Source organism: Apium graveolens, chromosome 5, assembly GCF_009905375.1.
Source record: "Apium graveolens cultivar Ventura chromosome 5, ASM990537v1, whole genome shotgun sequence".
Taxonomy (NCBI): Eukaryota; Viridiplantae; Streptophyta; class Magnoliopsida; order Apiales; family Apiaceae; genus Apium; species Apium graveolens.
Genome location: NC_133651.1, coordinates 80614429 through 80621907, shown reverse-complemented (window position 1 = coordinate 80621907; position 7479 = coordinate 80614429).

The window sequence follows — 7479 nt, the reverse complement described above, 5'->3', positions numbered from 1 at the left end:
AAGGAGAAGAAGAAGGAGAAAGAAGAAGGGAAGGAGAAGAAGAAGGAGAAGGAGAAGGAGAAGGAGAAGGGAAGGAGAAGGAGAAGGAGAAGGAAGAAGGAGAGAAGAAGGAGAAGAGAAGGAGAAGGAGAGGAGAAGGAGAAGAGGGAAAGAGAAGAAGAAGGGGAAGGAGAAGGAGAGGAAGAGAAGGGAAGGAGAAGGAGAAGGGGAAGGAGGAGAAGGCAAGAAGAGAAGGAGAAGGAGAAGGAAAAGAAGAGAAGAAAGAGAGAAGAAGAGAAGAAGAGAAGAAGAGAAAGAAGAGAAGGAAGAAGAAGAAGAAGAAGAAGGAAAGAGAGAGAAGAGAGGAAGAAGAGAAGAAGAAGGGAAGAAGAAGGAGAAGAAGAAGGAGAAGGAGAAGAAGGAGAAGGAGAAGGAGAAGGAGAAGGAGAAGGCAGAAGCAAAAGCAGAAGAAGAAGCAGAAAAAGCAGGAGCAGAAGAAGCAGGAGCAAAGAAGGAACGGAAGTAGGAGCAGAAGAAGAAGGAGAAGAGGAAGAAGAAGAAGAAGAGGAAGATGAAGAAGAAAAAGAAGAAGAAGAAGAAGGAGCAGAAGAAGGAGCAGAAGAAGGAGAAGAATACAACCGGATAATTAGAACAACACCTATTACAACTCTAAACGGTTGTATTTAGCCGCCCTTCTTAAATGTAGCCACATAAATATAACTATTTTTAAATATAACTGATTTCAATTAAATTTAGCCACGCCAAAAAAAATTGGAGGGAACTTTTCCGCCAAAGAAATTTTCCAGCCTTAGAAATTAGAGGGAAAAATTGGAGCCAAATATCACCTCAAAATTTTAAAAAACAATTTTTTAAAATAATTTGTTTGAAAAAAAAGAGAAAAATAAAATTATTATTTTAAATATTATTAAAATATGTAAATAGACAGTATTAATATATTCATTCTAGATCTTGTAATTAACTTTTTTTATACATATATTTAACTAATTTCAATTATTTCTGACTAGTACTTCTTACAAATGTCAATATCAATATAATTTAGTGATATGATAAATTTTTTAGAAAAACTAAGTGTATTTGATTTTCTATTTTAACAGTCAACTATTAGTTTGACCGGTACTTCTTACTAGTGTTTAGTCTCATACTGATGTTTCGATTTTATTAAAATTATTTATGAATGATCCAACCTTTAGGATGTCAAGATCTATATATTTTAGTGATATAATAAAAAATTTAGAAAAAAATAAATGTATTTGGTTTCCTATTTTAAGAGTCAACTATTAGTTTGACCAGTACTTCTAACTAGAGTTTAGTCTCATACCGATGTTTCGATTTTTTAAAAATTGTTTACGAATGATCCAACCTTTAAAGATGTCAATATCTATATATTTTAGCGATTTGATAAAATTTTTAGAAAAAAATAAATGTTTTTGGTTTCCAATTTTAACAGTCAACTATTCGTTTGACCCGTACTTCCTACTAGTGTTTAGTCTCATACTGATGTTTCGATTTTATTAAAATTATTTATGAATGATCCAACCTTTAGGATGTCAAGATCTATATATTTTAGTGATATAATAAAAAATTTAGAAAAAAATAAATGTATTTGGTTTCCTATTTTAAGAGTCAACTATTAGTTTGACCAGTACTTCTAACTAGAGTTTAGTCTCATACCGATGTTTCGATTTTTTAAAAATTGTTTACGAATGATCCAACCTTTAAAGATGTCAATATCTATATATTTTAGCGATTTGATAAAATTTTTAGAAAAAAATAAATGTTTTTGGTTTCCAATTTTAACAGTCAACTATTCGTTTGACCCGTACTTCCTACTAGAGTTTAGTTTCATATTGATGTTTCAGTTTTTTAAAAAATATTTATGAATGATCCAACCTTAAGAATGTCAGGATCCATATATTTTAGTGATATGATAAAAAATTTTAGAAAAAAATTAATGTATTTGTTTTCCTATTTTAAAAGTCAACTATTAGTTTGACCAGTAATTCTAACTAGAGTTTAGTCTCATACCGATGTTTCGATTTTTTAAAAATTGTTTACCAACGATCCAACCTTTAAAGATGTCAATATCTATATATTTTAGCGATTTGATAAAAATTTTAGAAAAAAATAAATGTTTTTGGTTTCCAATTTTAACAGTCAACTATTTGTTTGACCCGTACTTCCTACTAGTGTTTAGTTTCATATTGATGTTTCAGTTTTTTAAAAAATATTTATGAATGATCCAACCTTAAGAATGTCAGGATCCATATATTTTAGTGATATGATAAAAATTTTAGAAAAAAAAATGTGTATTTAATTTCCTACTTTAACAGTCAACTATTAGTTTGAAGAGTACTTCTTACTAGAGTTTAGTCTCATACTAATGTTTCGATTTTTTAAAATTTCTTATGAATAAAAATATTAGAAAAAAATAAGTGTATTTGGTTTGTATTTGTTTTAAGTAATCCAACCGTATGGATTTAAAAATTATCAAAAATAAATAGTAAAAGAAAAAATTAAGTAATTTGAATATTTAAATTTAAATAATTTTTTAAAATTGAATTTAGGGGTTGAGATCTCTACATTGTTCCTTCTTTTCAGAATAAATAATGAATGGTCCAACCGTATGGATGTTAAAATAGTTGAAAACAAATTTTATATGACAATTTTTAAGAATTTTTAATAATTAGACCTTGATTAATTTAACGAATATAGTTGAATTGAGAGAGATTTTTTTCAACTTTGAGAAAAATAAGATAACTACTCATTGAAGTAAAAATGATTAACTTGAGAGTGTTTTTTTCAACTTTAAGAGAGCCACTCACTACACAATAAACATGTATAACAAGAGAATAGTTTTTTGACTTCTATAATAATTATATTTATTCAACAATTCAAAATAATTGAAAATATCAAAAATAAATTAAATATTATTTTAAAAGACCGCCTGCAAAACACGGTTTGGTAAACTAGTTTCTTGCATACAGTTATTTCATAATAATACAATAATAAAGTAAATTATTATACAATAACATGTAAAATATCAAATAAACTAATTCATAATTTTGAAAAGCAAATTTAAATAGTAAAAGATTATTTTTATAATGTTTTCTCAATACTTCAAATAAAAGATTATTAGTTTTATAAACTAAAGCCCACTTATATCCTCACTCTATGACTCACTGCCCATGAAACTAAAGACCAGAACCAACACACTATGTTTCTATTAAACCCACAAACCCTAGTTCTATATCCCTAATCTTCACACCAGCCGCTTACCACAAATCTCATCACGAGAGAGAGTACAATGGCGGTTCCGGTGACCATCGATTTCATCGACGACTCCTAATTCTTTGAGAGGTATGTTTGTTTCTACGCCTCTTTAAAATTATACATATAATTATTTTTGTCTATAATTTCTCACTCATCTTGTTATAATCATTAACACTTTCAAAATTAAGGACAGAGAACAATGGCGGTTCCAGTGTTGACGAAAATGATCGCGAAGAAGAGGGCCAAGAAGTGTTAGAGGCCATGGAGAAAGCAAATTAAATTCTTCTTGATTGTGAAAGTTGAATTATAGTGTAAATTTTGGTTATATTTTCTTTCTTAATAGGGTTAATGATAGTAGATAGTATTTAATTGTATCTTTAATTTGTGATATTAAAATATTGATTTGGTTAAGAATTATATAGTTCATCGGAGTTTCGCAGGAAAATTGAGTTTTTTGTTCGTTTTCGATCGGAATTTGCTTTGTAGCGATATTATGAAATTGTTATTTTTATGTCTGATTTGTGCAACAATTTGCTATACAATACAGACTAAAAACTGTGTTTGTGGCCCGACTGCGACTGCCTGAATGTGACCGGATTCTGACAACTTACTGGATTCTGAAAACTTTCGGTTTCCGGCGGTTTCCCGAATACGGTTGAATGTAAAATTATATTTTCTACTATATACAGCAAAACTTATTTTCTGGGCGGGTTTTTTGAATTTTTTTTAAAAAAATAAATTTTGGGCAGGGATTTTCAAAATTTTAGCGAAAATCGAATTTGACCGGTTCAAAAAAGCAGTTGTATTTAGTTAAATAGGACTGGATCCGGTTGTATTTAGCTAAAGACAACCGTTTTTTAACCGGTTGTATTTATCCGTTTTTTTGTAGTTATCTACCGATCTTGTTAATCAGGAAGCCTATTAAGGTCAAACATTGGACGTTCATCAGGAAGCTCATTGAGGTCAAACATTGGACGGTCCCTCGGCTGCTCACCCTTCATATCAGCTTGTGGAACTGCCACCGGTGGCGGTGGCACAACCACCTGTGGTGGGCCTACAAAAGCCTCTTCAATTGCCCCGGTTGGCTTGGTCTGCAGGTTCCGTGGTCGCCCTTTACCCCTTCTGAATCAGAATCTGGACGCGATCTAGTCCGTCCCATTACGTTCACCGCCCCTATAATTTCCACCATTGATTGTTCTGGAAAGCCTTCCACCGGTGGGAGTACCCTAGAGCTCCCCACTGCGACATGTTCTGGTCCCCTAGAAATGTCCTCCGCAGCACCTCGTTCTTCATTTCTTGGACTGAGCCGTTCCTGTGGTCTGTGAATAAGTCTAATGTGGCGAGAGAAGCTAACCGACCCTTTGAATGTTCCATCACACTCCGGACATAGGAATATTGTTGGAAGTAATGGATCTCTATTATGTGAATTTTGTTCTGAGTCTCCACAGCGGCCTCATCAACAGGTCCGGGTACCCTAAGAACCTCCTCAAAGGAAACATATGATTTTGCATATGATTTTGTGGTATGTGAAGTCTAATATGGCTCTAGAAACTGACTGAGCCTTCGAAGGATTGAGGACACGCTGGACATTGGAATACTGTTGGACATTGGAATACTGTTGGCGGTACTCGTGCTTGATTTCATGGAATATTGATTTGGGCCATTGAAAATTCAGTTGATGAAATCAAAGAATCTGAGAATTAAAACCCTTCACTAATGAAATGTGGACATTCAAAAGAATTGTGTGTTATCCAATGATATAAATACCTACGATTAAATACCTACAATTATGAAGATATGATTAACGCTTTCCAACCACCTTTTACAAAATATAGGTAAATACGGGGGCCCCAAACATAATTTTACTAGTCAAATATTTCAAAATCAATTATTTTCTGGTTAATAAATTCAGTTAGGCATAAAGTATATTTGAAACAATTAACTTACAAGAACTAGTAACATGAATTGATATCCTCTTGGTTGGGAAGTATGATGTTAATAGATTAGTTCTTCTTGTTCCTGTTGGTTAGTTTGTAGATTATATTTTAAAAATTCAAAATGATATACAATTTGATCTGAAATTAATACTTACAATCACATATATCTTATTATATATATCTCCCAAGTCAAACACAACATGCGTGGATTGTATGAGATTAACTCTAACCAAATATTAAATTTAAAATCGAATAATTATTGATCATATTTCTAAAGGATGAATGGACATTTTTTCGGGAAGAATGCTTTAATTAGTTTGAACATCTACATCTTTAAAATTAATGTTTATCTAAATTACTATCTTTTGGCTTTCAAATTAAAATAGCTGACTTGGCTTATTACTTGTGTGGGAATTATGGTACAGGGGCACTAACCTACTCAGACCTACAAACTGTAATTTGTAAATCAATAAGCATTTTTTTCACTAGCATGATGAAATGTTGGGTAGGGTGAATTCAGTGGTCTTTTGGATAGTATCAATTAAGTTATAAACAATAAAGTCTAATAAGTATTCAATATCCAACTCAAGACAACTATTTGGATTAATAATATCATAATTAACATGTAAAATATATCATATAACAGTTTTGAAAAGGTTGACCGAACATAAATCAAGAGGCCAATAGTGTGACAAAATAAATTAGAATAAAGTCCATCACTACAATAAAAACGGCTAAATTTGACTGAAATTTTTTGGTCATATTTCGCTAAATTTGACCGTCGGCACTCATATTTAGTTAAATTTGACCGAATTATGTCGGCCTTTTTTCCCCATCAGATTCAAGTTCTTGTAGAACGGCAATTTAATACCCAAATAAAGGTTGTTCTAACTGATTGGGGTGGTGAATTTCGTTCAATATACAATTTTTTTATTAGTAAAGGTATTCATCATCACATTTCTTGTCCTCGTACTCATGAACAAAATGGAATGATTGAAAGGCATAACCTCCATATTGTTGAAACTGGTCTCAAATTGCTTGTAAAATATAGTGTTCCATTTAAATTTTGGCATTTTGCATTTGAAACAACCGTGTATTTTATAAACAAAATGCCATCATCAATGTCGCATAATTTATCTCCATATGAATGTCTTTATAATCAGCCTCCAGATTACTTATTTCTGAAATTACTTGGGTGCCTTTGATTTTGGTTTCTTCGACCATATAATAACCATAAGACAGACTTTCTATATTTCACAAAGATGTTTTAACATGTTATTTACTTTGTTCAACCAACTTAAGAATAAATATATCAGGATGGAGAAAACTCTTTTGTATTTTCCATACTTTACATCTAATACATATCTCTTCTTACATAGACAATGTGATTAGCATTAGATTACAACAAATAACAAAATTATATTTATCCAACCATTCTCACTATATACTATAAGATATGATAGTTATCAAACCATATCACGTTTCGTCAAGATCCCCCCTCAAACTAACAGAGAGGAGCACTGTCAGTTTGCCACGTAGAAATTCAAAATGACTGATACCTAATGGCTTAGTAAATATATCATCTAGCTGATCGTGCGTGGATATATAACAAATATGCAGATTTTCCTTAAGCAATTTTCGAACAAAATGAAATTCACCTCAATATGTTTCGCGCAAACATCAATAAATGGATTTTCATCCAGATATGTTGCTCCAATATTATCAAACCATAATAGAGGGGCATTATAAATAAAGTCATTTAAGACTCCTAAAAGAGACTGAAGCTATGATAATTCAGCTGTTGTTTCTACCAAGGACTTGTACTCGGCTTTTGTGGAAGGGAGAACTACAGTCCACTGATTGCGGGAGCACCGGGAAATTAAATTACTCCCTAGAAAGATGGCATGCCTTCGAGTAGAACGTCAATCAATGGTAGAGACTGCCCAGTCTGGTCTGAATCAGTGAATACTTGTAATTGAAAAGGATATAAAGACTTCATAATTGACAAGTTAAAGTGAGCAGTACATTTTAAGTAATGAATAATATCAATCCAATCAATGTTTGTCGGTGAATGCATGGATTGACAAATGCGATTGACATAAAGTGAAATATCAGGTTGCGTTAGAGTAACATATTATAGACCATCAACTAATTGACGAAACAAAGACGGATTATAAAAACATTTTGTTGCATAAGAAGAAACACCATTCTAGGAATTAGGAAGAGCAGCTGGTGTTCAAAGAGATTTGCAAGTTGTCATTGATGCTTTGCG